This window comes from Lutra lutra, chromosome X (genome assembly GCF_902655055.1).
Source record: "Lutra lutra chromosome X, mLutLut1.2, whole genome shotgun sequence".
NCBI lineage: Eukaryota > Metazoa > Chordata > Mammalia > Carnivora > Mustelidae > Lutra > Lutra lutra.
The window spans coordinates 46,005,930-46,022,988 of NC_062296.1; the positions used below are offsets into that span (position 1 = coordinate 46,005,930).

The 17,059-nt window shown below is 37.5% G+C and overlaps 1 protein-coding gene and 1 pseudogene across 7 annotated transcripts in view; both read right to left on the reverse strand.

Annotated features, from left to right (window-relative positions):
• The window catches only part of ATRX (ATRX chromatin remodeler), a 315,263-nt gene that overhangs the window by 261,134 nt on the left and 37,070 nt on the right, over positions 1-17,059 (reverse strand). The gene's annotated exons all lie outside the window — the stretch shown is intronic.
• On the reverse strand, positions 7,783-8,311 carry LOC125091281 (2'-deoxynucleoside 5'-phosphate N-hydrolase 1-like; annotated as a pseudogene).

Sequence of the window (17,059 nt, forward strand, 5' to 3'; positions counted from 1 at the left end):
ATACATGCTATAACATAAATGAAATTTGAAAACCTTATACTAAATGAGTAAGCCAGACACAGCAATAGGACAAATATTGTATAAATTCCACATAGTTGAGGTTCCTAAAATAGCCAAATTCATAGAAAAGGAAAGCATATTACAAGGCTGGAAGGGGGAGGTAATACACAGTTACCGTTAATGGAAACAGTTTTGTGTTGAAAATTATGGAAATGTTCTCGAAATGGAGAGCGATAATGATTGTACAAGAATGTCAATGTACGTATCTAAAGGCAATGAATCACACACTTAAATATGGTTAAAATGGTAAATATATTAAAAAACTTTCTGATATATGAGACAAATATTATAAAGTTATTGGGAGAGTTTGTGTTGCACATGGCCGCTAAAGATATAAACAAAGAACTGCATTGCTTACACTAGAGAAAATTTGGAAATAACCCAATTATTCACAAATAAACAGAATGAATAGACTGTATGTTCACACAACACAATCATATATAGCACTTAAATAAATGATCCAGAACCACATGAATCAATATAGACTAAAAACAGTTCAAATGGGTTCATTTACAAAATTCTAGGATTATAGCTTCATTTACAAAATTCTAGGATTATAAAAGTGTGAAGGAAATACCATTAAATTTTAAGTGCCATTTATTTTAATAATAAAACAACTTACCTTCATATAAGCCCACAAAACAAGCCCCAACAAATTGAAAAATACTGAAGTCATACCATACATATATTCTAAACACAACATTCCGAAACTAGAAGTCAACCACAAGAAAAAAACTAGAAAGACCACAAATATATGAAGATTAAATAACATGCTACTAAACAATGAATGGGTCAACCAAGAAATCAAAGAAGAAATAAAACAGGACATGGAAACAAAGGAAAATGAAAACACAATGGTCCAAAACCTCTGGGAGGAAGCAAAAGTGGTTCTAAGAGGAAAGCTTATACCAATAGAGGTATATATCGAGATGCAAGAAAAATCTCAAATAAACAACCTAACCTTAAACCTAAAGGAGCTAATGAAAGAAAAACAAACAAAACCTAAAACCAGCAAAAGAAAATAAAGATCAGAGCAGAAATAAATGATACAGAAACTAAAAACAAAAACAATAAAACAGATCAATGAAACCAGAAGCTGGTTTTTTTTAAGATCAACAAAATTGATAAAGCTCTAGCCAGACTTATCAAGAAAAAAAGAGAAAGGACTCAAATTAATAAAGTCATAAATAAGAGAAAAGAAATAACAACCAACACCAGAGAAATACAAGAGAATATTATGAAAAATATTAATAACAACAAATTGGACAACAAATCGATTTACAAGAAATCTTAAATTCCTAGAAACATATAAATTACCAAAACTGAAACAGGAAGAAATAGAAAATTTGAACAGATGAATAACCAGCAAAGAAATTGAATCAGTAATCAAAAAACTCCCAGCAAACACAAGTCCAGGACCAGATGGCTTCACAGGTAAATTCTACCAAACAATTAAGAGTCAGGCGCCTGGGTGGCTCAGTAGGTTCAAGCCTCTGCCTTTGGCTCAGGTCATGATCCCAGGGTCCTGGGATGGAGCCCCAAGTCAAGCTCTCTGCTCAGCAGGGAGCCTGCTACCCACCGCCCACCCCCGGCCTGCCTCTCTGCCTACTTGTGATCTCTCTGTCAAATAAATAAATAAATAAAATCTTTTTAAAAGAGAGAGAGACAGAGAGAGTTAATACCTATTTTCCTCACACTATTTCAAAAAAAAAAAAAAGGAAAAGGAACTAAAACCTCTACACTATGAGGCCAGCATTACTCTAATACCAAAACCAGATAAAGACACAACTAAAAAAGAGAACTGAAAGCCAATATCCATGATAAACATAGATGTAAAAATTCTCAACAAAATACTAGCAAGGCAAATCCAATAGTACATTAAAAAAAATCATTCACCAGGATGCCTGGGTGGCTCAGTCTGTTAAGCATCTGCCTTTGGCTCATGTCATGATCCCAGGCTCCTGGGATCGAGTCCCACATCGGGCTCTTTGCTCAGCGGAGAGCTTGCTTCTCCCTCTCCTTCTGCCTACAACTCCCCCTGCTTGTGCTCTCTGTCAAGTAAATAATAATAATAAAATCTTTAAAAAAAAAATCACTCACCATGATCAAGCGGGATTATTCCTGGGTTTCAAGAGTAGTTCAATATTCACAAATAAAGCAATGTGATATATCACATTAATAAGAGAAAGGATAAAAACCAGATGATGATTGCACTATATGCAAAAAAAGCATCGACAAAGTATAACATCCATTTATGATATAAACTCTCAACAAAGTAGGTTTAAAGGGAATATACTTCAACATAATAAGGGTCACATACAAAAAGCCCACAGCTAATACCAGTTTCCCCAATGGAAAAATGGGGAAAAAACTGACAGCTTTGCCCCTAAGGTCAGGAACTAAATACGGATGTCCGCTCTCACCACTTTTATTCAACAAAGTACTGGAAGTCCTAGCCTCAGCAATCAGACAAGAGAAAGAAATAAAGGGCATCCAAATTGGTAAGGAAGAAGTAAAACTCATTATATGCAGATGACATGATACTCTATATAGGAAACCCAAAGATTCCACACACACACAAAAAAATGCTAGAGCTAATACATCAATTCAGTAAAGTCGCAGGATACAAAACCAACATACAGAAATCTGTTGAATTTCTATATATCAATAATGAAGTAGTAGAAGGAAAAACTAACAATCTCATTTACAGTTGCACCAAAAATAAGACACCTAGGAATTAACAACAAAGTGAAGCACCTGTACTCTAAAAACTATACAACACTAATGAAACAAATTGAAAAGGACACAAAGAAACAGAAAGACATTCTATACTCATGGATTAGATTAACAGATATTGTTAAAATATCTATACTACCCAAAGCAAACCACACATTTAATGCAATCTTTACCAAAATACCAACAACACTGATTTTTTTTTAAAGATTTTATTTATTTATTTGACAGAGAGAAATCACAAGTAGGCAGAGAGGCAGGCAGAGAGAGAGGAGGAAGCAGGCTCCCTGCTGAGCAGAAAGCCCGATGTGGGGCTCGAACCCAGGACCTGGGATCATGACCTGAGCCGAAGGCAGCGGCTTAACCCACTGAGCCACCCAGGCGCCCCAACACTGATTTTTAAAACCAAATCTTTGCTTTTTTTAAAGTAAGCTCTGCCCAATATGGAGTTTGAACTCAGAGCCCAAAAATGAAGAGTCCCGGGGAGCCTGGGTGGTTCAGTGGGTTAAAGCCTCTGCCTTCGGCCCGGGTCATGATCCCAGGGTCCTGGGATCAAGCCCCACATCGGGCTCTCTGCTCAGCAGGGAGCCTGCTTCCCTCCCTCTCTCTCTGTCTGCCTCTCTGCCTACTTGTGATCTCTGTCTGTCAAATAAATAAATAAAATCTTTTTAAAAAAAATGAAGAGTCCCATGCTCTACTGACTGACCTAGACAAGCACTCCAGTAGCATTTTTCACAGAACTAGAACAAAAAAATCTTAAAAATTTATATGGGACCAAAAGACCCCAAATAGCCAAAGCAATCTTATAAAAGAAAAATAAAGCCAGAAGTATCACAATTCGGGATATCAAGTTATTTTACAAAGCTGTAGTTCTCAAAACAGTATGATACTGGCACAAAAACAGAAACAGAACAGAACAGAAAACCCAGAAATAAACCCACAACTATATGGTCAATTAATCTTCAACAAAGCAGGAAGTAATATCCAATGGGAAAAGACAGTCTCTTCAACAAATGGTGTTGGGAAAACTAGACAGGTACATGCAAAAGAATGAAACTGGACTATTTTCTTACACCACACACAAAGACATTTCAAAATGGATAAAAGACCTAAATGGGAGATAGGAAACCATTAAAATCTCAGAAGAAAGCACAGGTAGTGAAGTCCCTGATATCGGCTATAGCAACTAGATAGGTCTCCTGAGACAAGGGAAACAAAGCAAAAATAAACAACTGGGCTTCATCAAAATAAAAAGCTCCTGCACAGCAAAGGAAAACATCAACAAAACTAAAAGGGAACCTAATGAATGGGAGAAGATATTTGCAAATGACATATCTGATAAAGGGTTAATATCCAAAATACATAAAGAACTTATACAAATCCAAAACCAAATAATCCAATTAAAAAATGAGCAGAAGGGGCGCCTGGGTGGCTCAGTGGGTTAAGCCTCTGCCTTCAGCTCAGGTCATGATCTCAGGGTCCTGGGGTCGAGCCCCACATCAGGCTCTCTGCTGAACGGGGAGTCTGCTTCCCTCTCTCTCTCTGCCTGCCTCTCTGCCTACTTGTGAACTCTCTTTCTCTCTGTCAAATAAATAAATAAAATCTTTAAAAAAAAAAAAAAAGAGCAGAAGACATGAACAGACATTTCTCCAAAGAAGACATTCAGATGGCCAAAAGACCAAAAAAAAAAAAGATGCTTAATGTCACTCATCATCAGGAAAATGCAAATCAAAACATTATATAATGAAATATGAACTCATACCTGTCAAAATGGCTAAATTCAAAAACAGAAGAAAACAGTGGTAGCAAGGATGTGCAGAAAAAGGAACCCTCATGCATTGTTGGTGGGAATGAAAACTGGTACAGCCACTCTAGAAAACAGTAAGGAGGTCCCTCGAAAAGTTAAAAATAGGGGCGTCTGGGTGGCTCAGTGGGTTAAAGCCTCTGCCTTCAGCTCAGGTCATGATTCCAGGGTCCTGGGATCAAGCCCCACATCGGGCTCTCTGCTCAGCAGGGAGCCTGCTTCCCTCCCTCTCTCTCTGTCTGCCTCTCTGCCTACTTGTGATCTCTGTCTGTCAAATAAATAAATAAAAGTTTTAAAAAAGAAAACAGTTAAAAATAGATCTACCTATGATCCAACAATCACACTACTGGGTATATACCCAAAAAATACAAAACACTAATTCAAAGGGATACATGTACCTCTATGTTTATAGAAGCATTATTTACAATAGCCAAGGTATGGAAGTAGTCCAAGTGTTCATCAACTGATGAATGGATAAAAAAGATGTGGTGTATGTATGTGTCTGTGTGTGTGTATATATACACACACATACACATATATATATATATATATATATATATATATATATATACACACACATATAAAATGAATTACTCATCCAAAAATAAGAATGAAATCTTGCCATTTGCAATTACATGAGTGGAGCTGGAGTATAATGCTGAGCAAAGTAAGTCAGAGAAAGACAAATACCATATGATTTCACTCATATGTGGAATTTAAGAAATAAAACAAACAATATGAATTTAAGAAATAAAACAAACGAGCAAGGGAATATAAAACAGAGAAACATTAACAGACTCTTAATTGCAGAAAACAGGGCGCCTGGGTGGCTCAGTTGGTTAAGCGACTGCCTTCAGCTCAGGTCATGATCCTGGAGTCCCGGGATCGAGTCCCGCATCAGGCTCCCAGCTCCACGGGGAGTCTGCTTCTCCCTCTGACCTTCTCCTCGCTCATGCTCTCTCTCACTGTTTCTCTCTTCTCTCAAATAAATAAATAAAATGTTTTAAAAAAATCCTTTAATTGCAGAAAACAAACTGACAGTTACCAGAGAGATGAGTGGAGGAATGGGTTGAATAGGTGATGAGGACTGAGACATGCACTTGTGATAAGCATCAGGTAATATACAGAGGATTGTTCTATCAGTATATTTCACACTTGAAACTAATGTTAAACTGTATGTTAGCTAACTAGAATTAAAATCAAAACTTTGCTTTTTTAATAAATGGTCATTCCTCAATCAGGAAAAGTAAGTAAGATTTTTATTTATTATTTGACAGAGAGAGAGAAGCAGCATAAGCGGGCAGAGGGAGAGGAAGGAAGTAGGCTCCCCACTGAGCAAGGAGCCTGATGCAGGACTGGATTCCAGTACCCTGGGATCATAACAAGAGCTAAAGGCAGACGCTTAACCAAATGAGCCACCCAGGCCCCCCCTAAAATTACAAGTTTAAAAGAGAACAAAAAAAAAAAGAAAGAGAGAGAGAACAACTTATCTTGCAAGAGATGCCCGAGCAATTCCTTCATCCTAGGTGGGGCTGGTCTGTATCTCCTGGTCCAGTGGAATAGGAATTGGGATCAGAAGGTGTCAAGCAAAGTACACTTCCCAAGACCAAGTGCCCTGCTTCCTTCACCAGACCCTGTTCCTCATGCCCACCATGGCTACAATTCAGCAGCTTGTAGGAAGATGGTTTTAAGAAATATATGAAGAGTAGACTTTCATGAATATATCAAGGAAGTACGAATGGGAGTGACACTGTGAAAAATGGGCACAATGGCCAAGCCAGATTGTGTCACACATCCGATAGCAAATCTATCACCATAAAAACTGAGAGCACTTTAGAAGTTTTCTCATAAACTGGGAAAGAAGTTTGAGGAAACTTCAACCAATGGCAGAAAAACTCAGAACGTCTTCAACTTTACAAATAGTATATTGCCTTAACACCAGGAACAGACTTAGAAGAAAAGCAAAATAAGAAAAGTAGAAGATAAGGATATTAATAATGGAATGTATTATGAACAAAGTCACCGGGATGTATAAAAAGGTATAATAAAAATATCACCATCACCTTAGAGTAATTAGCTCTTAAAATAAACAAGTTCCGTTCAATGAACAAATGCATCTTTTTTTAATGCATTACTGTGTTCAATTACCTCTATCACAAACATTTTACATGCAATTATCCAAGAAACGACTTTATTAGGATCATTCCTTTGGTTAGTTGATAAATGTGTGCTAAAAAAATAAATAAATAAATAAGGGGCGCCTGGGTGGCTCAGTGGGTTAAAGCCTCTGCCTTCTGCTCAGGTCGTGATCCCAGGGTCCTGGGATCGAGCCCCACATTGGGCTCTCTGCTCGGCTGGGAGCCTGCTTCCCTTCCTCTCTGCCTACCTGTGATCTCTGTCAAATAAATAAATAAAATCTTAAAAAAAAAACAACAAATATAAAAAAAATAATAATAATAGGGGCGCCTGGGTGGCTCAATGGGTTAAAGCCATTGCCTTCAGCTCAGGTCATGATCCCAGGGTCCTGGGATCGAGCCCCGCATTGGGCTCTCTGCTCAGCGGGGAACCTGCTTCCCTTCACTCTCTCTGCCTGCCTCTCTGCCAACTTGTGATCTCTGTCAAATAAATAAATAAACTCTTTAAAAAAAAATAATAATAATAATAAAGCAATGTAAAACACATTACTTCACTCTGACTCCCTTACAGTAACTTCTGAAAAAATATGAAAGATATGAACATTTTCATCTAAAAAGTAAATAAAATACCTGAAGAAATGAATATGAAACTAACTTTATTAAACGCTACAAAGTGTTAAACATGGGGGGCTGCCTATGAAATATTTAAGGGAAAAATGACTACTCACTGTAGGACAAGGTGCTATGAAATACACACTCTCATATGTCCAGTGGTAATACAGGGATTAAGAAAAGAACTTGGCAAAAAGCCTTTGATCTTATCTTGAATAATTCTGCCTATATTCAATCTAGACAAAGAAAATGCAAAAAAAACAACAATTATAAGAACATATTACAAGCAACTATACACCAGCAAATTAGACAAATCTGGAAGAAATGGATGCATTCCTAGAGATGTATAAACCACCAAAATGAACCAGGAAGAAATAGAAAACCTGAACAGACCCATAACCAGTAAGGAGATTGAAAATGTAGTAGAGTGGTGTTAAGTCAAGTTGTTGTGTCAGGGGAAGCAGCTACCTGCTAGGAAGGGTCAGCCTAAGAGTACTGACCCAGCATGGCCTCTATACCTGTCCCTCTTCATAGTCCAACACCTGGAACCTGGAGCTGTCTGCCATTCCCCGGATCATGGCTGAAAGTATTTGGCCAGACTGTGGACAGAGTAGGCTGAAGATCTGTGTACTGAGAACCACAGCCTGACCCAGCTCATAGCCTAGACTCAGCAATGGCTGGGTCACTTCTTCTACCACCACATCTGCCTGCTGCAGCTAGGGCAGGTCCCCCTCACAAATGAGCTGTCACCCCCATTAGCCTCTTACCTGAGCTCATCCAGCTCAGTGGCTGCCATGTGCTCCGTGAGCACCGCCTTGAAGCATCTCAGCCAAGACCCCATACCCCCGTACAGTGCCTGGTCCTCGCATCTACCATGGAAGCTCCCACAGAAGTACAGGGCCCTGTGGCCCTGCTGGCCTGGCTCCCCATGCTCCTGTGTTAATGCCATTGCTGCCTTCGCCCCCATCCCCATGCTCCGTGTACTTTTAAGACATGGGGCCAGCATTACACTGATCCCCAAACCAGACAAAGATCCCATCAAAAAAGAGAATTACAGACGAATATCCTTGATGAACACAGATGTGAAAATTATCACCAAAATATTAGCCGCCAATAGGATCCAACAGTACATTAAAACAATTATTCACCATGACCAAGTGGGATTTATTCCTGGGTTGCAAGGTTGGTTCAACATCCGCACATCAATCAATGTGATACAATACATTAATAAAAGAAAGAACAAGAACCATATGATATAATAAATGCTGAAAAACCATTTGACAAAGTACAACATCCTTTCTTGATCAAAGCTCTTCAGAGTGTAGGGATAGAGGATACATACCTCAGTATCATCAAAGCTATCTATGAAAAATCCACAGTGAATACCATCCTCAATGGGGAAAAACTGAGAGCTTTTCCACTAAGGTCAGGAACACAGCAAGGATGTCTACTATCACCACTGCTATTCGACATAGTACTAGAAGTCCTAGCTTCAGCAATCAGACAACAAAAAGAAATTCAAGGCATTGGAATCAGCAAAGAAGTAGTCAAACTCTCACTCTTTGCAGAGGATATGATACTTTCCATGGAAAACCCAAAACGCTCCACTCCAAAACCGCTAGAACTTGTACAGGAATTCAGTAAAGTGTCAGGATATAAAGTCAATGCACAGAAATCAGTTGCATTTCTATACACCAACAAGAAGACAGAAGAAAGAGAAATTAAGGAGTCAATTCCATTTACAATTGCACCCAAAATCGTAAGATACCTAGGAGTAAACCTAAACAAAGAGGCAAAGAATCTATACTCAGAAAACTATAAAGTACTCATGAAAAAAAACTGAGAAAGATACAAAGAAATAGAAAAACTTTCCATGCTCATGGATTGGAAGAATAAATATTGTGAAAATGTCTATGCTACCTAAAGCAATCTACACATTTACTGCAATCCCTATCCAAATACCATCCATTTTTTTCAAAGAAATGGAACAAATAATCCTAAAATTTATATGGAACCAGAAAAGACCCCAAATAGCCAGAGGAATGTTGAAAAAGAAAGCCAAAGTTGGTGGCATCACAATTCCAGACTTTAAGCCCTATTACAAAGCTGTAATTAAGGAAGTATGGTACTGGCACAAAAACAGACATATAGATCAATGGAACAGAACAGAGAGCCCAGAAATAGACTTCAACTCTATGGTCAACTAATCTTCAACAAAGCAGGAAAGAATGTCCAATGGAAAAAAGTCTCTTCAACACATGGTGTTGGGAAAATTGGACAGCCACATGCAGAAGAATGAAACTGGGCCATTTCCTTACACCACAAACAAAAACAGACTCAAAATGGATGAAAGACCTCAATGTGAGACAGGAATCCGACAAAATCCTTGAGAACACAGGCAGGAACCTCTTTGACCTCAGAAACACCAACTTCTTCCTAGACACATTACCAAAGGCAAGGGAAGCAAAGGCAAAAATGAACTATTGGGACTTCATCAAGATCAAAAGCTTATGCACAGCAAAGGAAATAGTCAACAAAACCAAAAGACAACTGACAGAATGGGAGAAGATATTTGTAAATGACATATCAGATAAAGGGCCAGTATACAAAACCTATAAAGAACTTATCAGGGGTGCCTGGGCGGCTCAGTGGGTTAAGCCGCTGCCTTCAGCTCAGGTCATGATCTCAGGGTCCTGGGATCAAGTCCCGCATCGGGCTCTCTGCTCAGCAGGGAGCCTGTTTCCCAATCTCTGCCTGCCTCTCTGCCTACTTGTGATCTCTCTCTCTCTCTGTCAAATAAATAAATAAATAAAATCTTTAATTAAAGAAAAAAAAGAACTTATCAAACTCAGCACCCAAAGAATAAATAATCCTATCAATAAATGGGCACAGGACATGAATAGATATTTCTGCAAAGAAAACATTCAGATGGCCAACAGAAACATAAGAAAGTGCTCCACATCACTCAGCATCAGGGAAATACAAATCAGAACCACAATGAGATACCACCTCGCACAGTCAGAATGGTTAAAATTAACAAGTCAGGAAACGACAGATGCTGGCGAGGATGCGGAGAAAGAGGAACCCTCCTACACTGTTGGTGGGAATGCAAGCTGGTGCAGCCACTCTGGCAAACAGCATGGAGGTTCCTCAAAAAGTTGAAAACAGAGCTACCCTACGACCCAGCAATTGCACTACTGGGTATTTACCCTAAAGATACAGATATAGTGATCCAAAGGGGCACATGCACCCAATGTTTATAGCAGCAATGTCCACAATAGCCAAACTATGGAAAGAACCTAGATGTCCATCAACAGATGGATAAAGAAGATGTGGGGTTTGTTTGTGTGTGTGTATATATGTGTGTGTGTGTGTGTGTGTATACATACATATATATACACACACACAAAACAATGGAATTCTATGCATCCATCAAAAATGAAATCTTACCATTTGCAACGATGTGGGTAGAACTAGAAGGTATTATGCTGAGCGAAATAAAGTCAATCAGAGAAAGACAATTATCATATGATCTCCCTGATAAGAGGAAGTTGAGAGGCAGAGTGGGGGGCTTGGGGGTAGGAAGGAAAAAATGAAACAAGATGGGATCAAGAGGGAGACAAACCATAAGAGACAATCTCACAAAACAAACTGAGGGTTACTGGGGCGAGAGGGGGTATGGAGAGGATGGTTGGGTTATAGATATTGGGGAGGGTATGTGATATGGTGAGTGCTGTGAAGTGTGTAAGCCTGATGATTCACAGACCTGTAACCCTGGGGTAAATAATACATTACATGTTAATAAAAATAATAGGGAAAAAAAATCCCAAAAACGCCAAAAAAAGCAAGTTGTGAAATGATATATACTTAATGGTGTCAAACTCATAAAGCTGAAAATTTCTAAATAATGTTTGTTTATGGATACAGAAAAATTTATCCATACTTGTATATGTATGTAGAAAACATAAGACCTCACCTCTATCTTTTAATGTTTTATTTCTTTAAAAGAAATCTGAAGCAAATATGACATAAGATTTCATAAAACTAGGTGGTAGGTGCAGAAGTATTTATAGTATCTGAAATTTTTCCCAATTAAATAATATATTCAGGGTATGAATGTTCTAAAACTCATTAGTTATTTGTTTACATAGTTGTTTACATTCAATAACTTAAGTCTAAAAATATACTGATGAAGTATTGAGAATGTAAGCTTCATACCTCACTTCTTTTTACACAGAACAAAAGCATCCTTCTATCCTTCATATATTAAGTTTGATAATAAAAACTAAAGGAAATCTTCAAAAAATTAAGTGTAAGAATTAATGAATTTGCCTCACTTCTTTATTTAATCAGCATTTATTATATGGCAACTATGAGCATTCAAAACAATCTAATACCATAAATGGCTTTTTCTGTCACAAGTCACCCAGTCATATGTAGACCAACGTATATTTAGACACATTACAAAAGACCAAGGTCAAAAATTTTAAGAGCTAAACAAACACTAAAACAGGGACGCTGGCCCTCAGAGTAGTTCTTAAATGGAAAATTTTAAAAGAGATTCCTAAAATAGCAGATTAGTTTACTGTGCCACTCTGGGACATACAAAGACATCCTAGAATATTTTTTTAAAACCAAAAAAACACTCAAAACCCTCCTTATACATCCAATTAAGATATGGCTAAATATGAATTACTAGTACATGAGCAAAATATTCTAATAAAGGTTCACAGTGTATAAAATCAAAGTTCAAACTGAGAAGCACTGGAACCAGACACTAAGCCTTGTCATAATCAGAAACCTGGGACATAAATGGTCATTCACAACAATAAAGTTCATGCAAAACAAGAAATCTCGTAACATCTGATTGAAAAGGCAACATAAAAAAAACTCAACTTCAGTTATACTAATCTCTGCAACTTACTTTCAAATAAGTAAGAAAACAGGATAGATCGCCTCATCAACAGAGTTAGATAGGTGGACAAATATGTAATAAAACACGTACAGTAAAATGTTAAAGGAAGAATCCAGGTGTTGAATATATGTAAAATTCTCTCAAATTTGTTATGCTTGAAAATATTCATAATAAAATTTTGAAAAATTTATACTTCAATTCACAGACCTGTACCCCTGGGGCTAATAATACATTAAATGTTAATAAAAAAATTAAAAAATTATAAAAGAAATTTATACTTCAATAATGTCAGAGTATAATACCCTCTCACGTATAATTATTGATGGCCCCCAAACACCTAAAACACTACCACATAAAAGAAATCAAGAAGGCAGGGAGGGGCACCTGGGTAGCTCAGCTGGTTAAGCATCTGACTCGAGTTCAGTGCAGGTCATGATCTCACAGTTGTGAGATCCAGCCACACACCAGGCTTCCAGCTGGGCAGGGAGCCTACTTAAGATTCTCTCTCCCTCTGTCCCTCTACCTCCCCCAACTCTCTTTCTCTTTTCCTCTATTAAAAAAGAGAGAGAGAGAAAGAGATATCAAGATGGCAACCACCTTTAGTATTGGAAACAAAGAAAAAAAAACTGTCTTTTGCAAACAGTTCAATTTAGGCAAACACCACACAGTATAGTTTATTTTACAATAAAAAAAACTTCCCTGACCTATCTCCTCACACATGTCAATTGTCTAAAATCAACAACACAAGAAACAACAGATGTGGGCTAAGATGCGGAGGAAGGAGAACTTTCTTATACTGTTGGTGGGAATGCCAACAGGTACAGCCACTATGGAAAACAGTATGGAGGTTCCTCAGAAATTACGGAGGCAGCCCAAATGTCCATGGACTGATGAATGGATAAAGAGAATATGGTGTATATATATACAACCATAAGAAAGAGTGAAACTTTGCCTTTTGCAATGATGGGAATGGAGCAAGACAGTATTTCGGTAAGCAAAAAAGTCAGTCAGAGAAAAACAAATATACAATTTCACTCATATGTGGAATTTAAGTAACAAATGATCATGAAATTTAAAAAGAAGAAGAAACAGACTCTTACCTACAAAGAACAAACTGATGCTTACCAGAGAGGAGGTAGGTGGGGGATGGGTGAAATAGGTGATGTGGACTGAAGAGTGCACTTACTGTGATGAGCACCAGGTGCTGTATCACTAAATTGTACATCTGAAACTAATAGTACACTATATGTTAAGTAACTATAATTTGAATAAAAACATAAAATTAGTCTTCCATACAATAATATGATGTCTGGAATTTGCATGAAAATAAATCACTGAGGAGGGACTTGGGTGGCTATATATGAAATTCAACTAACAATGAGATGATAATTGCTGAAGCTTTGTAACAGTTAACTGAGGGGTCATATTTTCTTCCTTTTTAAATATGTTTGTAATTTTGCTATTTTCCAGTAAAAAAAACTTCAATATATAGAATATTACTCTAATGCCTATTCAGTGTCCTATATCCTAGCATAGTGACCAGTGGACAGTAGGCACTCAAAGTTTTTCTATAGTTCAAACTCACACACATCCAGTTATATTCAATTAAATACAGATTAATGTTCATCTATGAATTCATTTCATAAACACATCCAAGTCACTCATTTCAGTGTCCCTTTCCCTTACATCTCACTGGGTGTTTGTACGGAAGATTCAACCACCAACAATATATACACACACAAATGAAAATAAAAACCACAGCTAATATTTACTGAGCACTGCAGGACAAACACTGTTCCAAGACCTTAAATATCTCATTTAATCATAATCACCCTATAAAATAGGTGGTTATTATTATCTTTTATAAATGAGAAAACTGAGGTACAGAGGTTAGGTAAACTGCCCAAAGTAACAATAAAAATGAACCATGGAGCCAGGATCTAAATACAGCTGATAACTCCTAAATCATACCTTATCCAGATCTTAATTACAAATTACTTAAAAAGTAGAGGTTTGGGTACCTGGGTTGCTCAGTCACTTAAGCAGTTGCCAACGGCTCAGGTAATAATCCCAGGATCCTTCTTTCGAGCCCCACATCAGGCTCCCTGCTCAACAGGGAGTCTGAATCTCTCTCCTCTGTCCCCACCCGCTTCACGCTCTCTCTCCCAAATATACAAAATCTTTTTTTTAATTAAGCTTGCTTTTTAAAATAATAAGGAATAGGGAGAGATTATCAAAGTACTCAAAAAAATTCATAGCAACTTTTCAATGGACCAGGCCTTTAACCAATTCACTCCAATGTCTTGAATTTACAGTAAATCAATCATGGATATAACTAAACAATGACTCTAGACAATGACATGAAAACTTCACAAATACATATGACACTAGAAGAAAACGGCTCTCATGGGTGACAAAATAATATCTACTTCACTGCTTTATCCCCCAGTAACCAGCAACACACCATCTAACAATTATTTGCTGAATAAACTGATCAAAACAGTCCTTATCTTCCTTCTACTCCTGGATGTTTGATACATTAACATAAAATATGCCCTTTCCATTTTTTTAACTTTTTATATAAATTCCAGTTACTTAACATACACAGTAATATTAGTATCAGGTGTGCAATTTCGGGATTCCACACCAATTTATAATACTCAGCGCTCATCAAAACTGCACTCCTTAAACACATCACCTATTTAATCCATCCACCCACCCACCTCACCTCTGGTAACCATCCATTTGTTCTCTATAGTTAAGAATCTGTACCTTAGTTTGCCTGTCTTTTTCCCTAAGATCATTTTGAGTCTTATAATCCACATATGAGTGAAATTATAACTTATTTTGTGGAGCATAATACCATCTAGCTCCATCCATGTTGTTGAAAATGGTAAAATTTCATTCTTTTTAATGGCTGAGTGGTATTTCATTGTGTGTGTGTATATATATATATATATATATATATATATACACCACTTTATTAATCAGTCGATGGATATTTGGGCTCCTTCCATAATTTCGCTATTGTAGGTAATGCTGCTACAAACATCAAGGTGCACATATCCCTCTTAGTATTTTTTAACTCCTTGGGTAAACATCTAATAGTACAATTGCACAATTGTAAGGTAGTTCTATTTTTTTTTAAGATTTTATTTATTTGACAGAGATCACAAGTAGGCAGAGAGGCAGGCAGAGAGAGAGGAAGGGAAGCAGGCTCCCTGATGAGGAGAGAGCCAGATGCGGGGCTCGATCCCAAAACCCTGAGACCATGACCAGAGCCAAAGGCAGAGGCTTTAACCCACTAAGCCACCCAGGCGCCCCAAGGTAGTTCTATTTTTAACTTTTTGATGAATCTCCATGCTGTTTTCCAAACTGGCTGCAACCAGTTTGCATTCCCACCCAACAGTGTAAGAGGGTTCTCCTTTCTCCACATCCCCACCAAAACCTGTTCTTTCCTGTCTTCTTAATTTTATCCATTCTGACTGGTGTGAGGTGATAGCCCATTGCAGTTTTGATTTGTATTTCCCTGATGATAAGTGACATTGAGCATCTTTTCATGTGGCTGTTAGCCATTTGGATATCTTCTTTGGAAAAATGTCTCATTCATGTCTTCTTGCCCATTTCTTAACTGGATTATTTGTTTTCTGGGTATTGAATTTTTAAGTTCTTTATAGATTTTGAATACTAACCCATTATCAGATTGGTAATTTGCAAATATCTTCTCCCATTCCATAGGTTGCTTTTTAGTTTTGATTGTTTGCTTCACTGTGCAGAAGCTTCTTCTTGATAAAGTCCAAACAGTTCATTTTTGCTTTTGTTTCCCTTGCCTCCAGAGACACGTCTAGTAAGAAGCTGCTACAGCCAAGGTCAAAGAGGTTCCTGCCTTTGTTGTCCTCTAGGATTTTGATGGTTTTCTGTCTCACATTTAGATCTTTCATCCATTTTTATTTTTGTATGGTGTAAGAAAGTGGTCCAGTTTCATTCTTCTGCATGTGGCTGTCCAGTGTTCCCAACATCATTTGTTGAAAAGACTTTTTTCCTACTGGATATTCTTTTCTGCTTTGTCAAAAATTAGTTGACCATATAATTGTGGGTCCATTTCTGAGTTTTCTCTTCTGTTCCATTGATCTATGTGTCTGTTTTTGTGCCAGTACCATACTGTCCTGATGATCACAGCTTTGTAATACAGCTTTAAGCCCAGAATTACGATGCCTCCAGCTTTGTTTTTCTTTTTCAAGTTGCTTGCATTATTCAGTGTCTTTTGTGGTACCATACAAATTTTCTGATTGTTTCTTTCAGCTCTGTGAAAAATGCTGATGGTATTTTGAGAGGGATTGCACTGAATGTGTAGATTCACACTGGTTCTTCCAATCCATAAGCATAGAATGTTTTTCCATTTCCCTGTGTCATCTTCAATTTCTTTCATCAGTGTTTTGTAGTTTTCAGATTATAGATCTTTTACCTCTTGGTTGGGTTTATTGATAGACATCTTTTTTCCCCATAAAATCGTAAAAGGGTTTGATTACTTGATTTCTCGTTCTGCTACTTCATTACTGGTGTATAAAAACACAACAGATTTCTATATGTTAACTTTGTATCCTGGAACTTCACTGAATTCTTTTATCAGATCTAGCAATTTACTGGTCAAGTCTTTTGGGTTTCTATATAAAGTATCATTTCATCTGCAAACAAAGTTTGAGTTCTTCCTTGCCAATTGGGAGGACTTTCCTTTTGTTGTCTGCTTACCATGGCTAGGACTTCCAATATTATGTTAAATGATGGTGGTAAGGGTGGACA